This window comes from Euprymna scolopes, chromosome 36 (assembly GCF_053919585.1).
Source record: "Euprymna scolopes isolate OS-2025 chromosome 36, ASM5391958v1, whole genome shotgun sequence".
Lineage (NCBI taxonomy): Eukaryota > Metazoa > Mollusca > Cephalopoda > Sepiida > Sepiolidae > Euprymna > Euprymna scolopes.
The window spans coordinates 20,878,340-20,905,862 of NC_136517.1; the positions used below are offsets into that span (position 1 = coordinate 20,878,340).

The window sequence follows — 27,523 nt, forward strand, 5'->3', positions numbered from 1 at the left end:
AGAATACTTTACGTCGTGTAGACAAGGATACAATATATATAAACAATACTTTACATACTATGCAATATATAATATGCAATACTCTATGCATTATATTATATACACAGTACAATACTCTACCTATTATACATTATATGATATATAATACCTTACATATTATACAATATGCAATATACAGTTATATACATATTATACAATATATAATAATATGATATACAATATTATACATATCATACAATACATAATATGCAATACTATACATATCATGCAGTATATATTTGCATTACGTTAAATATAAAATATACAATATACAATACTCAACATATATATTATGTATTTTATACTTGAATATATTTTTATATATATTATGTATTTTATACTTGAATATATTTTTATATATATTTTGTATTTTATACTTGAATATATTTTTATATATATTTTATTCTACAGAATTAAACTTTAATCATTACACTTATATATATATATATATATATATATATATATATATATATATATATATATATTTGTAGTCATCGACATACAGCCCTCTTTCGTTGTATCACAACTCATCCGTGCCGCTAGACTAGCATCTCTACCAAGCCAAGGATTGAACCTAGAACTGTCGTGTTGACAGTCGGCAGTTCCCCTGCTAGACCATGGAATCGACGCCCGTAAATAACTCGTCGGAATGTCTCTTTAAATAGACACCCGCCACCACTTTTATAGTGCTCAAATCGCCTCTTCGTAAACAAACAAACAACGAGCTTCGCATTTTCAGCCAATTAAGTAGCGGGTGAGATTATTTACGACAGTGCTTTACCCAAAGTGCTGCTAGACTAGCATCTCTCCCAAGCCAAGGATTGAACCTAGAACCGTCGTGTTGATAGTCGGCAGTATATATATATATATATATATATATATATATATATATATATATATATATATATATATATATATATATATGTTCGAGAGAAAGAGAAAATATACAGAGGGTGAGAACAAATGTTCCTAGCTTCCCTAATTCAGTGCATTTAAATATTTTAGTTGGCCAAACTTCAAATGGAAAAACAAAAAAAAAAACTCACAAACACACAAAACAAGTTAAACGTTTTCTTACCCGTTGAAGTTATCGGGAACAGCATTTTTACTTACCTAAAAATCAAAAGAAATAAAAAGGATTATTACGATAGTAAATGACAAAATGTTTAATTGAAAACCCAAAAATTAATATGAACCGCATAAATTACATTTAAAAAATCGGTTTATACATCTAAAAATACAATGTAAATATATTTTCCATTTTTATTTATCAGAAAGAAAGACTATTTTAAGGATTGATTTTTTCGATTTCCGATACTTAGCCGTTTCGAAACCTATGAGGAACTCACACACACAAAGTGACTTTTATATAATAGTATATATATATATATATATATATATATATATATATATATATATATATATATATATATATATATTAGAAGAGTTTATTTGGGGTACAAAATATGCATATTAAAGAAAATAGAGATTTTTGGACCCTAGACGTCTTTCGTCATCCTCGTAAGGAGCCAAAGATGACATTTTGTTTTGTTTTTTTAAGAAAATGGGGGAAAGAAATTAACATCAATAATGAAAATGAGAACAACTTATTTACCATTACTAGAAAATATATGTACAGGGAGGAAGGAAAAAGATAAAATAAATAAAACAATGTGGATTAAACGTATATATATATATATATATATATATATATATATATATATATATATATATACTTACTATATATACTTACTATATATATATACACTTACTATACATATATATACATATATATATACTTACTATATTTTCAATTTGTCTTTACATAAACAGTAATTTGTTGCTACACAGTCATGACCATGTTTCGGTCTTCTAGTGTTTAGTAACTAGAGACTTCTTCAGGCAACAAACGCTTATTTACGAAAGCGGACTTCAAAATGTTTTCATTTTGAATTCCGCTTTCGCAAATAAGCGTTTGTTGCCTGAAAAGGTCTATAGTTACTGAACACTAGAAGACCGAAACATGGTAAATACTGTGTAGCAACAAATTACTGTTTATGTAAAGACAAATTGAAAATGTAACTAGTTTTACTTCTGTATTGAGCACTCCCGTATTAACCTCGTTATATTTCATTGGTTACCCTACTTTTGGAAAATAGCAACTTCAAACTATACTTACTATATACAGTCCTGGTCAAAATCATAAGACCACTTGAGAAAGTAAGCGTTTACGCATGATATCGAATCTTTAATCAAACAAATGGTTAAAACCATTTCTAAAAGAGAAAAATATGATGGAAAAAAATGAAATCTGCTTCATTCGAAACCTTAACCCTGCAGAGTCCTAGAGTGGATGAAACGCAGAATATTCAGTGTAGCTTAATCGCCATATATATTTTATAACTTACTAACTAGTTCTACCTATGTATTGAGCACCTTTGAAGTAAATACTTAAAGTTTGCGCATAAATTTATACTTTCGTATATTAATTTATGTGAGTAAATGAAGTAGTTATATATATATATATATATGTGTGTATATATATATATATATATATATATATATATATATATATATATATATATATATATATAAAACCTTGCAAACATTTTCACTATTTAGTCGAGTTTATTTATTACACAGTTACAAACAGCAAACCGTTATACGATTACCAAATGCATGTCCCAAATCTTTGCTGTTTATTTACCATTCATTTCTGAGCGGTAGATTCGTATCTAAATGTAAAAAATATTCGTGAAGATAGACGCAAGTTCCATTTCTCTACTATTTAAATCTTTATTTTTTTTATTTTATATTACTTCGTTTTTGTCTTTTTTCATTTCCTTTTACTTTCTTACCCGCGATAATTTATTTATTTGCAATGTACACGTTGACAGAAACAGTCCATCTCAATCAGCATGGCGCGACCCTTGAGTAGCTTGATTCGATCGTTAGCACTGATTTCAGCAGTTCTTTGAGAATCAGGTGCAATTATGGGAGACGCATTTGTGGATTTTTCCACAGATTCGATTTCACAAATGGAAGCTGACTGGTCAATATCGGAACCAAGTCGGATCAAGACAGTTACGCCTGTCCGCACACAAAAAAAGTTAAACATCATATCAGATAGAGTTAAGTATCTGTTCTTCAGATGCTGCACTTCTATTTCTTGTTCTCTTTCGGTGGAGGAGAAATCCTTCACGACTGAGACAATTTTTATTTTTGTACCTTTTCTCCACGTTAAAAAACGACCCTGGTGTCTAACTCTGTCCCGTGGGGAGGCATAGTAAATAGGTACAATTAATCATCGTTTGTCAGTTTGTCACTCACAGTTTTGTTAAATACAGATATCGTTTGGCTGCTCGATAAAGTCAATAAATACTTTGTGAATTTTTTTCTCATTTCAAAATTTCTGTTTTTAATTGATTAAGAAATAGAAACTATTGCATAAAAATAATTGTATATCTTTAATTGAAAGCAATATTTAATTTTAGAAGATTTTCCGATGGTTAACTAATCTGTATAACTCCTGAGATGGAAGAGTTTTCGGTGGGTTGCTAATCTGTATAAGTCTTGAAATGCAGAAGTTTGCAGACGAAAAGCAAGATTCTTTCCGGTGTGGACACGAAAAATTATGTGAGGGAATTAAAAAAATATCCATTATGTTTTATTACGTGATTCTGGTTTCTAATTGGTGGTTCCATTTGATTGGTCCGTTCTTATCACCAGCGTCTATAAACATAATCGTTTAATGTTCTTTACTCATACGCTTTCATTATGTCAAAAACTAGCTGGATGGAGTGCCCGCCTTTGCCCGGTCGTAAAATACCTTTAAATATGATTTTTTAATTTGTTCAGATATCGTATATATTATTATAGAGTCGTGATTTCAAAAGTAAAAAAAAAAAAAGTATTTGGGTTGTATGAGCTAGAATCGAAACCGAAAGCAAAACTGTAGCATTCAAAGCTGGTAACGTTACCACTGTACCAACGTGACACACGTATGAACCGGCGTAAAATTAAAAATTTAAAATAAACTAAGATAAATGTACAAAATGTATAATGTTTTTTTCGGTTTGACCCTATTTTTGCTCGTTAATAACTATTTTAACCGGCTAAAGACGCATAAAAGAACGGCCCGCAAAAAATCTCATCATTAGAGGCCCCTAGCGCCGCTCTGCGACTTTTAGCTTCGGAATAGATAGAGTTTGAAAATATGGAGACAGACAGACAGACATAGTGCCTTTTATATATTAGATATTGCAACATATCTTGAATACGATGGAGATTGTGAGCTGAAATAGAAACTGTAACCTCGTGACCATCAGTCTGCTTCCACCAACTTAGCTACAAGGTTTTCCTGTCAGAAGTCTCTTTACCACAACAAAACAATTATAGTTTCTGTGTGACGTCATAGATTTATGATTCAAGCCATGTCTTAAAGCATGAATTCGAACATAAGCGATAATCTATTATATAATGAAATTGTTTCGGAAATTCCCCTTTGGACCTAAATACCGTCGGTTTGCAACAGCATATGCCACATACAAATTTATTATGTCTAACCTATTAGCCACTATCTTATGTAACTTTAGAACGCCATTTTAGACGCATTTGGTGGTTCTAATAAAATGCTACATTACATCCTAGGAGCAATATCATCACGAGGTAGTTCCTATTTCTCTCTCTACATCTACAGTCCTCTTACCGTTCCACTTCTCACCAGGACTATGTACACAGCTTATAACTATTTTCCGGCACCCTTCATAACTGGTTCATACACTCATATACATACCGTTATCTTTTCACTTGAAGACTTCCGAAGACAGAAGTGGCACCATAAAAACTAACAAATTTATGCTCTAAAATTTATTTTTCTGTGTAATCATTGCAATTCTCAATGCACTTTTGGCAGGAATTCAAGGATGCATATCTAGTCCTTACATACACCCATGATAGGGGTTGCTTTATTAAAGTTTAACACCGTAAATATCTGCAACAGAGAGATGAAACTTCCAAGTCATGAATGCATATGCTCAATCATTATAGCAATGGAATTTGAAATCACTTTTGATTCATTCAAGTTGAATAAAAATAGGAGGAATAACTTTTTTGGACGCTCTTCGTATGCGAGAATTATAGCACGTTGGACCCATAATACTATGTTTTATAGAAATCGCTCGAGACATGCATTAACTCGCTGGATCTAAGGAACACACAAGAACGAAAGAATTGTTGCAAAGGCAGAAGATGTCTATTTATATTAGTCGTAAGACGGTTAATACTATAGGTAGAAGGAAAACCGCGAGCAGGAAGAGACTTCTATAATCTTGCAGTTCTTGGAAAGAAGATAGTGAAGTAGAATCTCTGTTATAATGGTTTATCAAAATGGCGAATTGATCGAAACTTCTCGGTTAACAAGCCAAACAGTTGGAATAAAGAAAACCGGGAAATACATCAGATAATACTAAGGAACACATGTCATTAAATTATTTGTAGAAAGAAGAGAGTCTAGCAACATCACGTCTGTGATAGAGAGGTTTCAGTGAAGGTTGAAATTACCGTAATGTTTTCTAAATAGTTTAAGTGCGCAAAGAATTTCTTAATGCACTTCTTATGATGTCAGTGAATTCCTTAATGCAGAAGAAGAAAAGAAATGAACCGATTAACATTCACCGGCGGCTTTTTAACGTTTACGAAGCTGATACAATGGATGTAAGCAAAGTTATGAGACGGGTTCGTTGATTTTAGTGTGGCGACAGAAGTCTAAGTGACAAAGGGCGGTTCAGACTCCCAGAGATCAAAAGAGAATGGTGATGACTATTAATACAAAATCTGGAGCATAAAAGGTCGCTCGTTTGTAATAATACATCTCCCTTTCACAATTTCTCGCGATGGTAATTTATGTGTCTGCCAATGCTCTTAAATAAGTTCTGTATCGGAATGCCTTTGATAAATATTGCCAACCGCTTATCGAAATAATCACATGAGAGAAAGAAACTGGCGATTTTAACTAAAGTAAACACCTTATACAACCTAACATAACAAGCGCATTTGAGAAGTTTTATTACCACACAAGCCGAAAGGCCCGACATATAAAATCAACAGTAGGTTCTTTGATATGTCAGGAGTTTGTTCACAATGAATGCTGCTTTTGTTTAAAGCACAACTTCATTATAATACTTAAGTTTTTATTTAAAAGTTAAATACAATTAATTATCAACGCATGAGCAGTAAGGTCAGGCAAATAAAATCAACAGTAGGTTCTTTGATATGACAGGGATGCATTCAAAACCGATGTTTATGTTTGGAGCACGGTTGAACTATGATACTTTTTCATTTTAAACTTTAAAGTTATTATGTATATATATATATATATATATATATATATATATATATATATATATATATATATATATATATATACTAGCAAAAGTACCCGTCGTTGACTGGGTTCAAAAACAGCCTACTGAAAATGGACTCTGGTTTATGAAAGTATGATAAGTTATGAAAAGGAAGGGTTGTAAAGAGATAGCTTCGAATTTGGGGGTATCAAAATCAAAGCAAAATATGATCAAAGTAAAAATAAAATAGATAAACCCCATAATTTATTATACCATACCTGTTCACACTGAAACACTTATCACAATATTCTGTGGATCTATATTAAAAACCTTGTTAAACTTTGTGACGTATTTCATTCTAGGAAGGTCAGGCGCCAAGGAACACCCAATAATTTTATTATACCATATTTCTTCAAACTGAAACACAATTATGAAAGTATACTTACGCAGATAGATATGAAAAGTCTTTATTAAAGTTTGTGTCTGTTTCCATTCTATGGAGGCCAGGCGCGAACGCAGACCCCACAATTTTATTATACCATTCCTATTTAATTAAAACATTCTTATCAAAGTATTCTTATGTACATCTATATCAAAAACACTTGTAAACGTTTGTATTCTAATTTTAAATTTTTTTATTTACATACTTTGTGGACCAGGCGCGAACGCAGACCCCACAATTTTAATGAACCACCGTTCTGTCAGATAAATTATACCCATTCCTGTGTCTCGATACATCTTCTATCAATATATGTAATCAGTTTTTTTAAAATAGTCAACACTATAGGAGACCATTCGTGACCACACACACAAACACACACACACACACATTCAGCTTTATATATATATATATATATATATATATATATATATATATATATATATATCATTTTTGCAAAAAAAGACTTCTTAAACAACTGTTTTATGGCGAGGTAGATAAGGGTAAACGACCACAACATAAACAAACAAAAAAGTTTAAGGAATATATATATATATATATATATATATATATATATATATATATATATATATATATATATATATATAAATTTTTTTATACAAACATTAATGGCTACACATTATCTGTAATCACCCGTGTTGGGGGACTACGTCTTCAGGCCAAGAATTACCGTCGAGAACCACATTACGTCAACGAGGAAACTAAACTCTACTGGCTATATATATATATATATATATATATATATATATATATATATATATATATATATATATATATATATATATATTTATATATATATATATATATATATATATATATGACTACTTCATTTAATCACATAAATTAATATACGAAAGTATAATTTTATGCGTAAACTAAGTATTTACTTCAACAGTGCTCAATACATAGGTAGAGCTAGGTAGTAAGTTATAAAAATATATATGGCAATTAAGCTACATAGAATATTCCGAGTTTCATCCACACTAGGATTATCCTAAGTGAAAGTGTCTGTGTGTGTCTGTGTACATTTTCCTTCGCAATAACTCTGTTAGTTTTCAGTCTACAGACTCGAAATTTGATATACAGAGTACTGAGATTAAGGAAAATGTATGTAATCTGTTTACGGCCAGAAATTTGCCTGTTAAGGGGTCAAATTTCAACGATTTCACCTTTGAGAACTCTACCAAACTCCTCCGATAATTTTGGGTCTAAACACTTTAAATTTTAGATATAGCTTTCTTGGACATGGATCTAACTTAATAACTTGATTAGAGCCTAAAACAATAAATGTTAAGGGGACAAAGTTTTAAAAAATTGCCCGTTTTTTTTTTTTTTTTTTGCTCAACATACACCTCCAAATACCCGGGCAATGCTGGGCACCCATGCTAGTATATATATATATATATATATATATATATATATATATATATATATATATATATATATATATATATATATATATATACAGTGATGATCATATTTATTGGCACGGTAAAATAAAAGTTACATTTTGTCTAATAAATTCTAAAAAAGGGATTAAATTAAAGAAAATAACAAAGTATATTATGTATTTTTAACTGGCCTTTCCGATGCAGCAATCGGATTTTAGAAAAAATAAATAACAAAGCAGCAACAAACATAATTGCAAAAAACCCTTGTTCAAAATTATTGGCACAATTTATTTAATAATCAATTGTATAGCCTTTGGCCTTGATTACCTTCCTCAGTCGCTTTTCATAGTTTACAACCAAGTTGTTGCACTCTTCAGTAGTAATTTTAGCCCACTCTTCCTGACAATAATCCTCCAATTGAATAAGATTCTTAGGCTTCCTTTGCATTACCCTCAATTTTAATGTTCTCCATAAATTTTCAATTGGATTAAGGTCTGGGCTTTGTGATGGCCACTCCAAAACATTAATATGATTGTCCTCAAGCCATTTCTTAGTCAGTTTAGCCGAATGCTTTGGGTCATTATCTTGCATGAACCACCAACGACGACCAAGTGAGAGCTCTTTAGCAGAGTCTTTCAGGTTTTCATCCAATATTTTAACATAATCTTCCATTTTTTATGCTACCTGTGACCTTAACAAGTCGCCCTGGTCCAGAGGCAGCAAAGGATCCCCAAAACATCAAACTGCCTCCACCGTGCTTCACTGTGGGTATGGTGTTCTTAGGCAGGAAAGCTTCGCCAGATTTTCTGTAAATATAAGACACTTTATTATGGCCAAATAACTCTATTTTCGTTTCGTCAGTCCATAGAACACGTTTCCAGAATGCAACATCTTTATCAATATGACGTTTTGCAAAGGCTAGCCTTGCTTTCAGGTGCATAGGCTTCAATAAGGGAGTCTTTCTCGGACGACATGCTTTTAAACCAGCTCTCTTCAAAACTCTACCAACTGTATGTCGAGATACATTCACTCCAGAGGTGCTCTGTTCATCAACAATCTCCCCAACAGAGATCCTTGGGTTTTGTTTTACTTGTCGAACAATTTTCCGTTCATCTCTTGGGGAGAATCCTTTTTCTCCCTCTACCCTCTAAACTCATAACGTGGCCTTGCGATTTGAACTTGTTTATTATGGCTCTAACAGTGGATTTGGGAAGGTTTAGCTTCTTTGAAATCTTATCATAGCCCTCCCCATTGGTATGGCATGCTACAACAAGCTTCCTGACGTCTTCGCTGTGTTCCTTAGTTTTAACCATGGCGATTGAAAATTATAATTTAGTCACTTATAATAGTTTAAATAAATCGCTATCTAAAAATTATCTGAAAAAAATTATTCACTGAATTAGCGTTAAACAAGCATAATATGGCTATAAAAAAGTTCAGAAAGCACGTAAACCGGAAATTGATTGATATTATACTGATACTAAAAGAAAAACAAAGCCGTGCCAATAATTTTGAACAAGGGTTTTTTGCAATTATGTTTGTTGTTCCTTTGTTATTTATTTTTTCTAAAATCCGATCGCTGCATCGGAAAGGCCAGTTAAAAATACATAATATACTTTGTTATTTTCTTTAATTTAATCCTTTTTTTAGAATTTATTAGACAAAATGTAACTTTTATTTTACCGTGCCAATAAATATGATCATCACTGTATATATATATATATATATATATATATATATATATATATATATATATATATATATATATATATATATATATATAACGTATCCACATGATTACACTGATTTTACTGAAACCACCATTTTAGTCGTGTTGAGTATCGTCGGTCTTCCTGGCCGCTCTCGCTTCATCTTGAATGCGAGATCAAGCGTCTGCCAACAATGGCGGCCATTTGTAAACATCTTTTCACTAAAGCGTTTAATCGTGCACATCACACGTCGTTGTGTAAATTTTGCGTCGTTTGCCTTTCTCAGTCACCAACTAATTGATGGCAAATCGTCGTTGAAGCGTACAATTGCCAAAAAACAAATATTTGCTTGAGATTTAAATCATGTTTGATGATGCCGATTCGAAACGATGCAGAGTTTTCAACTTATATGAAAATATGTTGTACAAACATTTTCTTTTTAATTAGTTTATATATTAAAAGATACACACACAAATATATACATAACATACAGACTCTCTGTCTCTCTTTCCCTCTCTCACACACACAGACACACGCACACACACACAAACACACGCACACACACAGACACACACACACACACACATATATATACATATATATATAAATTTCTCAATGAAGAAAATAAATTAAATGGAGTTTTTCTCGCTTTCTCTCTCTCACTCTTTCTCAATTTAGATATATATATATATATATATATATATATATATATATATATATATATATAAAGCAATTATTTATGGCCACCTGTTTTGCTGGTTTTATAAATAAAATTATGATATAAATCATTGAAAATATGTATATTTGTTTTACCTTAAAAATATTGCCGATCGTTCAGATTTAAGAGAAACTACCTCCTGACCTCCTTAGAGGAGACACGTTATACCGAATTTAATTACTAGAAAAATTTATAAAAATCAATATATATATATATATATATATATATATATATATATATATATATAGTGTGTGTGTGTGTGTGTGTGTGTGTATAAGTTTCTTCCTATATGTTTCGAAATGGCTGAGGATATCTCTTCAATTTTCACACAAACTAATTTATATGCCGAGAAGTTTTTCTGGATTATTGGATATTTTACCCTTCACCAGATAACCACCTTTTTCTTCCCCATATTCCCTCTGCTTCACTATTTGTTTGTCTATGACTTGCTTGTAGTTTCATTAAATACTTTTGCAAGCAAAATCCGATCCCGCATTTTGCTAACTCCTACCCACTAATGAGAAAGAACTCCGCAGATTAAGGACTATCCACTTATTTTGTCCTTCTTTTTTAAAGTTAGATATGGTTTAAACTCTTTTTCGAAGTGTTTTTAACATGTTTTATTAACTATTTCTTCTTATATATATAAGAAGTATGGCATGATTTGATTGAAGCACTGTTATAGAATTAAAGGTATTTTTTGAAGGTTTTCAATGCAGGAATGTACAGTCGTTGTGATAATTTTTATTTTATTTTATTTTTTAATATTTATTTACATGATTTTTTTAACTGTGGATGGTATTTGTTCCAAAGGTCCTTTCGGGTATATAACCCATCATCAGTGGAGAAACAAATCTTCTCTCTAGGCTGTCAATTGTAAGCCCAAACGCCCAAAGATTAGTTAATTCTGTTACATGCCAAGAGGATATATATATATATATATATATATACATACATACATACATATATATATATATATATATATATATGTATGTATATATATATATATATATATATATATTGTTTTTGTCCATAGATTTTCTGATCAAGGGGACGTAATTCAAAATTCTGTTTAATATTGTTATAACTTACCGTTGTTGTTTAAACGTTTTTTTGTAAATCCTTTTTATCACCTCCATTAATTGGTTATATAATCATGGAAGCTCTAGAGCGTATATAATCTTACAAAAACATTTAAAAAAACAATGCCCAGTTATAACCATATTAAACAGGACATGAATTACTTCCTCTTGATCAGAAAAATTGTAGACAAGTAAAAATGGAATTATTTCCCCAGAGCCTAACGGAATAAATTAATCTTTGAGCGTTAAGTTTTAAAATCTAAACAAAACAGCCACTTTACAATTGACAGCCTAGAAAGAGGATTTCCTTCTCCACTGATGATGGGTTATTACCCGAAAGGATCTTTGGAATAAATACCATCCACTGTTGAAAAAGATTTTCAGGTAAATAAATATAAAAATAAAATAAAAATTATTGATTTATTTGTCATTTATTTATTTATTTATCTGCCAATAACGACTGTACATTTCTGCATTGTAAACCTTCAAAATACCTTTTACATATATTTATATATCTGTATACATATATTTATGTATATGCATACATATATTTAAGTATATAAAGATATATTTATATATATAGATATATTTATGCATGTATATAAATATATCTGTGTATATATAAGTATATTTATGCTTATATATATTTATGTATAAATATATTTAAATATATATATATATATATATATATATATATATATATATATATATATATATGTCGACTGGGGTTAATCGTGACACCCTTCACTGAGGATTTTGGAAAGGATGAAACACTAGTTTCTGTAGGTATTTAATTATTATAGTAAAAATAATTATGTCAGCCCCTTTAAGAAACTCGTTTCTTATTGTTGAGCACTTTCAGTTGAAGTAAGTCGGTCAATTTAGCTCTTATGCATAGATCATCGTATAATGATTAGATCACTCTCTAGCTGACGTAAATGAACATTTAAAATTAAAATGTTTAAAATCAACGTTATTTCACGCGGTTAATGGTAGCCGAATGGATACTGTATTTGCTAATCGAGCCAGAGATGGCTCGTGTTGCTGAGTTCGAATCCTGCACTGAAGATTACCGAAAGGATGAAACAGTATTGTCTGTAGGTATTTAATTATTATAGTAAAAAAATAATTATATATATATATATATATATATATATATATATATATATAACTACTTCATTTACTCACATAAAATTAATATACGAAAGTATAGATTTATGCGTAAACTTTAAGTATTTACTTCAAAAGTGCTCAATACGTAGGTAGAGCTAGTTAGTAATTTATAAAATATATATGGCGATTAAGCTACACTGAATATTCGGCGTTTCATCCACCGCATAAGCCTGAGGAATCCTAGAGTGGATGAAACGCCGAATATTCAGTGTAGCTTAATCGCCATATATATATATATATATATATATATATATATATATATATATATATATATATATATATATATATATATATATATATATACAAGATCTTGGTTTTTATTTTTTAGCACTATATGTTTGAATCGAAAGAAAGTTTGTCACTTAACACATGTGCGTAGATTTTGATTTTAAAACTACTTTAGACTTATTGTAGATGACATTTGCGCTTTATAATTCAACTAAATATTCGCCGTGATTCCTGCCGGTCGATGGGTATGTTCTTTGCTAATTGCGTCAGAAGTCGCTTCGCGGCAAGTTTCGAATCCCTTTACCAATGGTAATCGTGACTCTGCACTGGTGGTTTTCAAAACTATGAAACACTAGTGTCTGTAGGCATTAAAAATTTCAGAAAAACAATCAAGAAAAGTAATTAATAATAAAGAAAAAAGGTATTGAAGTGTTATTCATAAAAAAGATAATGAAATAAGAATTAATATGAAAAATATTTTTTAAAATATTCCTAATTTATTTAAATCAAAAATTTAATATAATAAATACACAATAATCCAAAATTAAATAATATTTAAGAAAATATTTTTAAGAGTGAAAACCCCAACTCCAACAGTTTCACAGGTATTTTCCGAAAATGTTCAAGAATCCAGAGAAGATTATTCACGGGTGTTATTTCAGAGAAAAAACCAAATGGCGATTGTTACATCAGTCCAAATGTCGCAAAGCATCAACGTAAATCAAGACAAAAAATTCGATAAAATCCTTGTAAATTCCGAACATGAAAACGGATAGAAGGCTAATTTGAATGTGGGATCCTAAGAAAACAATGGCAGCCAAGAGCAAATATTAATATCCTTGTAAAATTAATATTAAGATCACGATATTTAACATTGCTCGCTTATATATCAATGTGTCGGTCAGGTTGCTCGGACCAAACTGACTTTCCTCAACAGATCTCTTTCTTCCATGGACTTAGAAAGATCTTAGCGTTGTAAACCACCGTCTTCTGCCAATAATTTTGTGTACATCTTGACAGGTCTTTCTACTTTAGCGGTTCCCGCAATACCACATCCAGGGCAACAGACCATATAGACAGCTAATGGCTGATTTGTTTTGAAGATTAAGTTTAAAACTTCCCGGAGCATTCTAGTGTAAGTTCAATCAAACTTACTTTCAGTTTACTTTTTTTACTGAGAGTCTATTCAAGTGAACCATAACGCAGTACCGTCTCCACTACGTCTATAGAAATGTTTTTTTAAAATTTTTATTTCTTCCTAGAGGGAAGATTTCCATATAAATTCAGTCCGAAGACCTGTTTAAAGGGGGTTAGAGCACTTTTCTATAGAGCAGAGTGTATTTTAATGTTATAGTAAAAATACTAATTTAATTAAAATACAGGAAAAGAATAATGTTCGTTGTAAAGCTGGTGTATCAAAGCTCAATAGGCAAATAGAGCTATTTTTATATTTAGTGATTGAAAATTTATAATTCAAAATTAAAATCAAAAATTCGTTTCATAAGAAGGAGCACAACAAAGCCAATAAATTGTACGATCGTTTCGGAAACGATGTTTTTATTACGACAGACATTGAGTCAAGGACAATAATTTTAGCATATAGTTTTTATGAAAACAAAGTCGCCTTATCAGCAAAATATTGGGTGTTTTTTTTTTTTAAATAAAAGACACCATAAATAAGCCTAGCATTTACGTAGTGCAGATGAATCTGGAAAATATCAAAATATAAGGAAAAATAGTTAATGTATAATGTAGATAAGTGAAGTAACATTGGTTTAGAGTAAATTTAGAATAAAATTACAAAGATAATGTATAATGTTATAATAAAATGCTATTAAGAGAATTTCAACAAATATAAGTATATATATATATATATATATATATATATATTTACCTTAAAATGGTTCATCCTTTGAAAACCGTAATAACCTCAGAGCAATTCATTTAGATGTTGGCTGTAGCTTATACATGCTCTAACTGCTTAATTTCAAATTTAACGCCAAATTGGAAGTCCCTAACGGTTAGCTTATTTCATCATCGTTTAATTTAGGTTTAAATAAAAACAAAAATATTCAAAATGAAGGGAGATAATCTTGTTTAGTCTAGTAATATGGTCAAAGGGGGAAATTTCGTCCTTATGCTGTTTTTTCTTATAGTATAAGATAATTTTATTGAGTAAATTTAGTAATATTATAATTGTTTTATTTATTTATTTTATTTATTTATTTGTTGAAATTAATAAAATTAGTAACCTACAAGGGTTAGATTTGAATAGAGAATAAACTAAAATACAGAATACTGGTAAGTTTGTTAATAATAATGATGATCCACATCTTATTAGTAAAGATATTTTATTACAAAATCTAGGATATATTATTAATAAGAAATGTTTTTATGAGCTGTGGTAGTTTATATTTGTTAAATTTAAACCAGTGTTTATGGATGCATGGTGATAGTAGTTCCCCCCTTGAACTTAATAGGGTGGTTTTGTTTTTGGCATCGTCATATTGCAAAATCTTGAGGGTTTCAAATCTGCAAAGAGTCTGGATCTGTTTCCCGGGGTATACGGTTTATATGATCTTATTATTTCCGATTTAAAATGATGTTAATGATGCTTTAAATGTGAACCATAGCTACAACGTACCTGCAAAATAAAAAATGTAGTTTATAACTGCACGGTATCACAAACCATAAATTTAAATGCTTTAAATGACAGCCATAGCTCGACCACACGATCAAACAACCAACCTACCAATCAAATACAATCCAACACAGTTCAGACCAATGCCGCCCCGAATCGACCTGACAATAAATACATTATACAAAACGCAATCTACCTCGGCTCCACATCTGGTCTTATCAAACATAGAATGTCAACCCATAAACAGTCTTTTAAAAAAACCCTCCCTAAAGAACCAAACCTCTCTATCTAAAAATCTTTGGCAACTCAATAATAAGAATATTTCATTCAATCTAAAATAGGAAATAGTAGGACCAATTATCACTCACCTTACCAAATATGTATATATATATATATATATATATATATATATATATATATATATATATATATATATATATATATAAGCAGTTCTTTCAGCTGAAAGTTAGAGTTTGAAAAAACTTCTTAAAGATCGTATCAGGCTGTCCTAATGGTTATCGCACTTGATTCAATGTCTTTCGTTTTTGGTTTCAATCCCAGCTCGAGTATTTTTTCTACTTACAAGAAGTGAACAAATATATTTTTATTTCGGACTATCATTCTTATCTTAATTAGTTGCTGTTTTCATCTTTATTGGTTGTTGTTTTTCACGACGTTTCGGCCAACTATTCCTCTGGCCTTCGTCAGGTGGTAACCGCGACGGACAGGAAGCTGACGAAGGCCAGAGGAATAGCTGGCCGAAACGTTGTGAAAAACAACAACCAATAAAGATGAAAACAACAACTAATAAAGATGAGAATAAAAGTCCGAAATAAAAATAAATTAATATATATAAAATGCGCTCAAAAATGAATTCCAATTAAGGAATATTATATATACCGAGAGAGAGAGAGAGAGAGAGAGAGGGAGAGAGGGAGAGAGAGAGAAATGCTTATATATATACATATGTATATATATATGTGCATATAAATTTCAGCCGAAAGATCTGCTTATATATATATATATATATATATATATATATATATATATATATATATATATATATATATATATATAATTTAATGTTAATATTTGGTTAAGCAAACAATGAAGATATAACAAGGTTTACTTCAAGAGATATTGTTTATACAAAATTAGACTTAACTTTTGTATAACAATATCGTCTGATGAGGTCTCTAGTGACATGTAACTGGCTTACCAAAACATGTTCATGAATATGTAACGGCATATTAATTCTTATGCAAAACAAGTAAAAAGTAATATATACACATATATATGTATATATTAATATATATATATACACTCTGTATAAAAAAGGCTGTATATGTGAAGTACTTGAAAAGAACATGTGATTTATTGGTAAAGGGCGGCGTAGTACATGCTGTTTATTGTCTATAGTTCAGATTATACAGATTAGGCACAAAGCCAGTAATAGGAGAAATCCATCATATATATATATATATATATATATATATGTGTGTGTGTGTGTGTGTGTGTGTGTGTGCGTGCGTGTGTGTATGTTCCTCTGTATGTGTGTAATGATTGTAGTATATGTATATCTACATATATATATATATGTATGCATATATATATGTTATACTTATTCATATATATATATGTATATGCTATATGTATGCAAATATATATATATGTTATACTTATTCATACATATATATATATATATATGCCCATAAAGTTATGAACAGTACATATGTATGCATATATATATATATATATATATATATATATATATATATATATATATATTCTCCCCGGTAAGTTAATCACTCTCGTAACGGATATCAAAGGAAGCCATTAGTGATAATATATATTTCTTCAGAAAAAATAACAGCGCACTGTCGGCTGCTGAAAAATTCTTGTTATAAGCATTTAGATAACTCTCACTGTAGTAAACCTACTCTGATTGCGTTAGAGTTAACGCGTCTGCCTATTGTGAAAACAGTTGGGTATTGATCTCAGCTTGATGTACTAACTGTCTAGCCACACTGATGAGCCATAATGCAGAGAACTACTTCGCCTTGTATGAATAACACTTTTGTTGTTTTGTTTATTTGTTTTTCTATAAAAACTAAATTCTTCATGGGTTATAATTATTGGTGAAATTATGAATATTTATTTTTTCTTAATTACAAGTAATATTATATATTATATATATATATATGTATGTACATACACACACACACACCCACACACACACACACACACACACATATATATATATATATATATATATAATTACTGGTAGTTAAAAAACATGCATATTATTCCATGCAACAACACACGACGTAACATTCGCGTTTGTATCCTTGTCTCAGTCAGAGACCTAGGAAATCTTAGAATTGCTGAAGCATTACTTTTCTCCAAACACAAACCTTCCCTGAATTACATGCTTTAACTGAGCTCTCCCTGTACCCTTTGATCTCTAATAACAAGAGAACCCATAGTAGCAACAATACAGTAATTATAAAATATAAAAAATCGAATATATAAATATATAAATGAAATAATATATAATCTAATAAAAGAAAAGAAATATAAAAAAGAAAAGAAAATGAACACACATAGAAAATAAAGCATTCACATAATACATTACGCTAAACTTAGAGATGAGATTATAATACGAATATATAAAGGCCAAAAAGCAAACGATATAAGTTAGAAAGTAGATAAGATACATATATTAATATATACACATGGACAAAATACATATGTATATATACTCATATTTTTAGATTCCATATAGGTAAGCACCAGAATACATTAATCTGAGCACTAACAACACCAAACACATTCATATTTAAGAATCAGATTTTAGATCACCTGATATTATAAAAACAGTAATAATAGATAAAGAAAACTTAATAAATTAAGAAAAGTAAACGTAATGAGTAAAGATTAATTGAAGAACACGTGAAGAAGAAATAGATCAAGTTAATAAGTAACAGATACGAAGAAAGAAACACAGGGGGAAAAGTAAATATCAATATACATAAACAAAGAAGAAATATTATAGCCACAAAGTATAAAAAAAGTACATGAAATTTCAACCTAGTAAGCGCCCTTACAAAAATAAAAGTAGAAAATAAAAACATAAACCACGAAAATATATTCATAACAAGTCAGTAAACTTATTAAAAAAAGGTAAAAGAAATAAACTGTTTTTAGTCACATCTTACTGCGGTCCTAACCTCTAGCTGCAGTCATGTTCTCTTCTGCCATCTTGAATATACTTTTACTTGAATATACTTTTGTTTTCTTTTTGAAAAGGGGATGTGTTTTCACCCAAAATTAATCAAAGTTCCGTACTACCAAAGGACTTTATATAAACAGGATATACCAACAACTTGGTTGCAAATATATATAAGATCAAAGTGTAGTATATGTTTTTCAGATGCTGCACTTCCATTTCTTGTTCTCTTTCGGTGGAGGAGAAATCCTTCACGACTGAGACAATTTTTATTTTTGTACCTTTTCTCCACGTTAAAAAAACGACCCTGGTGTCTAACTCTGTCCCGTGGGGAGGCATAGTAAATAGGTATATATATATATATATATATATATATATATATATATATGTATGTATGTATGTATATATATATATATATATATATATATATATATATATAACATCCCACAACTGTATTTTTACATTTGCAGAAATATATGCACATATTAAATGTGGCTTTCGGTAATAGCCCCCCCCATCTTCCTAAGAAAACAACAACTCTGTATTTAAGAAATTAAAAAAATTGGAATCTGTAATTGTATCGGAATCGATGAAAATACTCAATCTCCTCATTATTATATTACAAGTACAAGTATTTAATCCTTTCTGGGTGTCACGATTAATACAGGTCGAGTGATTCGAACCCGGCAACGAAGCCATCTCTGACTCAATTAGCAAGGACCAAATCCATTCGTCCACCGTTAACCACGAGAAATATTGTTGAAATTTAAACATTTATTTAAAAAAATATAAAGTCTGTCAGAGTAATCGAATCAGTATACGATGATCTTGACATGTGAGCTTAACTGACCGACTTAATTTCAACTGTGACGTGCTCAACGATAAGGAACGCGTCTATTAAAGGGGCTGACATAATCATTTACTATAATATCGCACTAAAGAGCTGTGATACAGCGAATCAGTCTCTTTTTGGATGACAATTATTTTAAGCTCCCCTCTTTGGGTCGACCAGAGATTTCACCCGTTGCTTGCTTGACGTCATGCAAATCTCTTTGTAAATAAACAAATAAATTGAGCACAGTAAACTGTTTCTATAAATACGCATTTGATGAGTTTGTTTGCGAGTATCAATCCCATTAGCCAGAGATTAGAACCGCCGACTGTTAACTTGATGGTTGTAGGCTCGAACTCTGGTCCAAAATGTGTGATAGTCTAGCTAGCCACCCTGAAGAGCTATGATACAGAGAAACAGTCTCGCTTTGGACGACTATATATATATATATATATATATATATATATATATATATATATATATATATATATATATATGTACATATATATATGTATATATATAGATGTATATATATATATGTATATATATATATATATATATATATATATATATATATATAGAGAGAGAGAGAGAGAGAGAGAGCGAGAGATAGTTCAGCAGCCGCCAATAGCGTAATGGTTAGGGGCATTGGCTGCCGTACAGACGGTTGGGCTTTAATCCTGGCTCGAGGTAGTTGCCTGTCTGGCAGCAGTGGTGGGCTGTGAAACAGCGAGACAGTACTGTATGTGGATGACTATATATATATATATATATATATATATATATATATATATATATATGTGTGTGTGTGTGTGTATATCTATCTGTGTGTGTGTGTGTATTAAACAATTCATAATTTTTAATTAAAAATCAGTTTACAAAAGGAGAACAAACAAAATCCAATAGATTGTACATCCTCTGCAGATAGAAAAGAACGTTCTTCAGAACTTGCTGCTGAACTTAGGGAAGATACAAACATACCAACACGAACGATAAGAAGAAGGCTATAAGGATCGGGATTAAAAGAATGCAAAGCAAGGAAGAAGCCATACTTGTCTTAGGCCAACAAGAAATATATGCATATATATATAATAGAGGTGGTGGTAGTGGCGGTGACAGTTGCAGTGGAGGTGGAGGCCGCAGTGGTGGCAATGGTTGTGGCAGGCAATGGTGGTGGAGATTGAGGCGGTGGTGATGGTGGTGTCGCAGTGGTGGCGGTGATAGTAGCAGTTGCAGTAGAAAATTAATCAGAAGTGATTTTTCCCGGGCAGTTTTGTATTTAATCAGAAGTTACTTTTCCTGTACATTTTAGTAATTATTCAGAAGTGACTTTTCCAGGACATTTTTGTGATGTAAAAACTTTGTATCATTAATATAATATTTTTAAAACGAAACATGTTTTTTTTTTTACAAATAATCTGAAGTGACATTTCCAGGGCATTTTATGATGTTAAATGTTTGTAACATTAAATACAGAAATTGAAAAAAAAATTTTTTCTTACAATTAATAAGAAGTGCCTTTTCCAGGGCATTAAATAAATAGTTGAAAAAAAATTCCCTAACAAACGAGACCAATTTTTTGCTTTTCATTTGGATGGAATGCTACACTTTTCTTTTAAGGGATGTCAGGATGATAACGTTTGAAGCGACACTATATTAGGTAGGTAATAATGTTTTCACATAAAATGGGTTAGAATTTGTACTAATTTCAACATGACATATAAGTAGGCAATAATGTTTTCACCTGAAATGCGGAGATTTAAAAGACCCTTAACAACAAAGACAACAGCTACATGATTTCACTTATTTCAACGTATAATATAATATAATCAGAATGTGTTTGCTTTACCATTTTTTGTTTTATTTATCATTCGGAATATTCCACCCTCTTTTCAAGGGATGTCAGGATAATAATGGTCAAAGCGAATTACAGTATTAATATATAGATTAGACTAAAAATCCTGATTTAATTCACGCAGGTCGCTTTACTTGCACAAGACTCCATACAAATTATCAATCCTCGCCTCAAAAATTCAGAAACATAACGTTCTTCTTTTATTGTGAATACATATTTAGCATTTTAATCTCACTGCCAGTATGTATGCCAGCGAAATTTACCGTAGGCGAGTTAAACTGGCTTTCACCGAAGGAAGGAAATTCATAGAAATTTCAAATTCACAATCAGGTTCCAGTCACATAGATAACCCCGTCAACACAGACGATAACGAAAGATTTTTTGCAGTTTTTGTAGGAAGGTGTCGACGTCCTCCTACATACATCGTAAGGTATTCTCAAATGGTAACCCATGCGGTACTTACCAGACTCGACGTTGCTTAACTTCGGTTATTTGACGAGAAGCGGTGTGCCAGCGCGTATATGCCGTATATTCTGTGTCACAAATTGTCCAATTTATATGAATATACAAATGATAAAAGATATTTTTTTCCCTCTTTGTATAATCATTTCCTTTAAAAAATTCTCAATTGGACATTTTCTTATATTGATAACAAGAATAAAATTTAGAAGACAATAAAAGAAGGCAATTATTTATTAAAGCGGCACTTGTAAAAATCAATATACAAATCAGCCCTCACATTTCATTTCGTATACAAATATAATTGCCTATTTATAAGTAGGTAGGGATGGGACTAGTATGAATGGGGGTCTGGTGTTATTGAATTGACGTAGGCTACGTTTGAGTGATGGCGAATTTATCGCATCGATTTATCCGAAGAGATACTAGAAACCGTCATGGGATTTCTCCTGTAAGTATCAATTCATATCTATGATACAGCGTGGAACAATAAAATTGTCGCTTTAAAGAAAATAACACTACAGCTTTATTTTAAAACCTTTTTTTTTAATCAATTAAATACTACATAATCAATTTGATCCTGTAGTAGAGCTGATATCTATTCCGTTAAACCGATTTCAGTCTCAATCACCGCCTCGATAAGGGTCCGGAACTGGAGGCTTGCCTTTTCCACAAACGCTAGCAGGAGCTCGCCGTATAATCGGCGGATGGCGGCAATCAGGTTTACTTTGGTGTTGTGGAAGGTCATGTCGGTGATGTTCTCGACGTATGACCAAACGAAGTAGTCCAGCTTCAGGCCGGGGAAGGAGAGAAGGACAGTGAGAGAAGAGTACAAAGTTGTTGCAATCCTTCTGAAGATAAGCCTAGGTCGATTTCGACTTGTGGGCCGGCGCAGAATCCTGCTGACAAACTCAGAGTCTAACAGCGGCCACCTGCTCGCCCCTGGGGATCACCACACTCGTCAACACATCCACGTACACTGTGGTGTTGACTGTTAAGCTGAATTCGAAGATGTGAGGTAGAATGCTGTGGCCCTCACTTGAAACAACACCAAAGACAAAAACCGTGGCAGGAAATTAAGGTTTCATCACCCTGAGCACGTCTCTGCTATTCGTGTATACCCAGCGATGCATTTTAAGGGTGCTGGCTATGGTCTTGTTGTCATAACTTAAATTATTAGAGAGTTTGTACAGCGGCAAATCACCGATTTCGCTTGTTCAACCATTCGTCACTTTCAGATATGATAGTCGATTCCTATCGCTCTGGTGATTTGTACACAATTCGCCAACAAGTAGATGGTCTTCAACAAAAAATACGTTTTTTATTAAACGGAAATGGAATAATATCGTCTTTTCTGGGGCGACAATTTTATTGTCTCACTTTGTAATGAAGTCGAATTCCTGTGGGCTTGTTTGTCGGTTTATTTGTTCACAGATGTTTTATATGACGGCAAGGAATATTACGTCATCTATGGCGTCATATTGGGTGACGTCATATGTGACGTATATTGTTTCGACTTGGCAACGCTGCGTGTGTACAGCTAGCCTACATTGTTGTGAAATTATAAAGTCAATAAAGCCAATTAATTTATAATTACATACCTTGTTTAGACTTTGTGAAAGTTGACGACTAAGGCAAAAACAAAAAATGAAAGACACGCTAGAAATGTCTTTTCAATAGCAGACACACACAATAAATATGTGATCAGTTTTCATTTACATATTGAAAAAAAAAGAGAGAAAGATACATGTCAGCTCAGAGTGTATATATTACGTAGACAGGAAGTACACGTCATCAAAATTACAGTTAAATGGAAATAACTTCTAACAGCACATAACACTGTTCAAGGGGGATAACTTCTAACAGCTCGGTTAATTCCAACACGCACGCACGCACGCACACACGCACACACACACACACACACACACACATATATATTAAAAAAGGGTTATAGTTAAGTTTACTAAACGAGTAATTCGGTTAACTGAAATGGAATATGAATATTTGTACTAATATTTCTAAGTACATGTAACCAGATAAAAAAGCTAAATAACTCAAATATCAAATAGTTTGATGTGAGATTATAAATTAAACTTCTGTTAACTAAGATTGACAAACACACCAAGCATATTTAGAAAATCCCTTATTCAGCAGAATTTCAAAAATTTTCCTTTTTTTATTAATCTCTCCAGAGGAAATACATTAACAAAATATTATTTATAGTTAACTTATGATTTTACCGTTTAGCGCATGAATTGAAATTGCAACAAAGAGGCATATACAAACAACTTTATATCAATACATGTTTTATATTTTTATAAATTTTAAACCCTCTTTATAAATGAAATAGTGATTGAATCGTGTTTATATTTTCCCATGTCGATGCAGTACTTTAATCAGTACCACCAGAGAACAATTATTTTAATTGCTGTTCTGTTTTTAAATCTCCGAAACAGAGATACATTGAGAGCATTGCCAGGTGAGCTCCCTCTACCGTGCTAGAAAACTACTTATGTCTGAAAGTATCCTGTACCTATATAAGTCCACTATTCGCCCCTGTATTAAATACTGTTGTCCCATTCGGGCTGGTGCATCTGCTACTTGTCTCTCACTCCTGGACAGGGTTCAAAAGAAAGTCGCCAACCTTATAGGCCCTTAACTGTCATCGAAGCTTCGGCCTCTGTCCCATCGACGAGATAGTACATCCCTCTGCCTGTTCTACAAGTATTTTAATGGTGAATGCTTTGACGAACTACAAGCACTTGTACCCCCTGGACGTAAATACTTCCAACAAACCTGACAAGCAGCTTTACACCCCTGCACAGTAGAGATCCCTAGGTGTAAGAAAGCCTTTTACTCCCATAGTTTCTTCCACACAACTGCTAGACTTTGGAACCCCTTTCCGGGATTCTGCTTTCCTAATTGTACTGACATGCAGAAGTTCAAGTGTAATGTGAACAGACATCTTGCTACTCATCTCCCTAGATAATATCCCTGCAACTTATGTCCCCGATAGTAGCCCCCTACTTCAAAGTTGCACTGTGCCTTGTTTGGGGTGAAAATTGAATAAAAAATAAAAAATAAACGAAAATCTAACTCTAGATTTACAAGGTGCCTTAAATAAGTGTACAGACTTTTATTTGAACAGGCATTTAAAATTGTTGTAAACGTTTCACAATTAGGTATGTTAATGTTATATATCCTATTAGATAACTGATCCATTTTTATGATTCCAGGTCCAAATGAACAGTTGCAGCAGGAATTAGAATACATCCTACTAAAGTCTGATTGACACAGCTGCTGAATTTCCAAAAATTAATCTGGATGGGAAGACACTTGAAAGAACGATGTGCTATAAAAGTATGTTTGAAGCTTGGAAAATGACACAGAAACGTATAGAATGATTGAGACTGTTTTGGACCAACTTGCGTGAACCGAGCATAAATTTGTGAGTGGCATAAGAGATTAAAGGAAAGCAGGGAGTCTGTGAGGGATGATGAGGGGTGTGGGAGGAGTTAGGAAGTCAAAACACCAGGGGTGATTGGCCAGATAAAGAATTCCATGGATAAGAACCGCCGTGTGTCTATAGATACAATAAGTGCACAGTTTGATGTTAGTGTAGGAACTGTACACACCATTATTCGCAAAGAACTCATGATCCCCTTTCTTGATTTCACAATTTTGCGTTAAGTTTCGTGTTATATAGTTAAAATATTTTTCTTATTTTGCAGTTGTGAATTTTCCAGCAATAAGACGACTTATACAGGTGCCAAGTGTATTTAGTTAGTATACCTAGCAATTTAAACTGCACTTTGTAATATTTACTTTCATTTATAATAGTTCTTTATAAAACAGATATCTTACCGACACAAACAGGTCTAGTATTTTACAAAGTTGTATTTAATTTCTTTAAGGCCATGCAATCAGAGCGTTGGTAATAATAAAATACGAATTGTACAGAAGAACTTGACGTAAGAAATAAAAAAACAAAATCTAATATATAAAAGTTTATATGTCTGTCTGTCGGTCTGTCTGTCTCCATATTTTCAAACTCTATATCTACAGAAACTAAAAGTCGCAGAGCGGCACTAGAGGATGATTGGATTTTTACAGACCATTATTTAATTGGTCTTTAGCCGGTTAAAATAGTTTTAAATGGTCAAAGATGGGTCAAAATTGAAAAAAATCGTTATACACTTTGTATATTTATCTTAGCTTATTTTTAATTCATATGCATAACTTTTTAGTTCGTTCATATGCGTGTCACGTTGGTACAGTGGTAACGTCAACAGCTTTGAATGCTGCAGTTTTGCTTGGGTTTCTATTCTAGCTGATGGCACTCAAATACTTTAATTTCTTTTTTACTTTGTGAAATCACGACTCTATAATAATATATACGAAATCTGGATAAATTAAAATATTATATTTAAGCATATTTTACGACCGGGCAAAGCCTCCCCTAGTAGATGTTTAATAGCGTTACGTTTTTCTCCACCTTCCTTAAAGAGAAATTTATTTTTTTATCTAATGGCTAAAAGAATAAAATTTAGGAGGTTTTCAGAGATTTTTGAAATCACGAAATAAAATTAAATATGCCAACACAGCTTCCATTTTTCTTTGCACAGAAATGAAAATAGTTGAGAAACGATACATTTAATCCGAAGTCACTGTCTTCTAATTCGAAATAAAAAAAAAATGCTGGCTTATTTTATTGGCTGTATGAATAAAAATAAGGTTTAGTTCTTGATAGCAAATTTAATGAGACGAATAGCTATTTAAACTACAACAAATAATTTTTTTAAATTTTATATGTCATCCGGAGGTACACTGATTAAAAATATAGAAACTTTGTAAGGGTTTGTTGTGTAGTTTTTCTTTTTGCTTTAGCTGGGTATGCCAACATACAAGCACAAAAACGAATCAGATGTAAATAAATCCAACTTACTATAAATAGGTTCGCGATAAATATTTATTTAAGCCTTCGATACGCGTGGTGAATAATCTCTATGATCCGACAGTTTTCGTTTCAGACGTTTTGCATCTGGAATCACATATTAGTAATCTTGTAACAGCAAATAGCTTAACCTTGTTTCGTTTGATTGAATAACCCAAATATATATATATGAATAAACAACACGAGAAAGATTCCAACGACTATATCTTTATTCATAAATGAAGAAAAAAAAAATGAAATAAATTAAGGTGAGTAACTTCCCTTGATTTTAAACCAAAATCTATTGACGAAATCCCTAAATATTGATACGTTTTCGTATTCTTGGTTTGTAACATAGCGCGGACGCGCGTATACAAATGCATACGAAATATGAAAGGAGGTCACTGTAAGGAGAGAGAGAGAAAGAGAG

General features: G+C 31.6%; 1 long non-coding RNA gene across 1 annotated transcript in view; it reads right to left on the reverse strand.

The window, feature by feature from the left end:
- The window catches only part of LOC145260387 (uncharacterized), an 876,688-nt gene that overhangs the window by 442,610 nt on the left and 406,555 nt on the right, over nucleotides 1-27,523 (reverse strand). The window contains exon 2 of the long non-coding RNA XR_013864280.1: nucleotides 1,118-1,152. This is a non-coding gene — a long non-coding RNA (uncharacterized LOC145260387). The remainder of the gene's footprint in view (nucleotides 1-1,117; nucleotides 1,153-27,523) is intronic.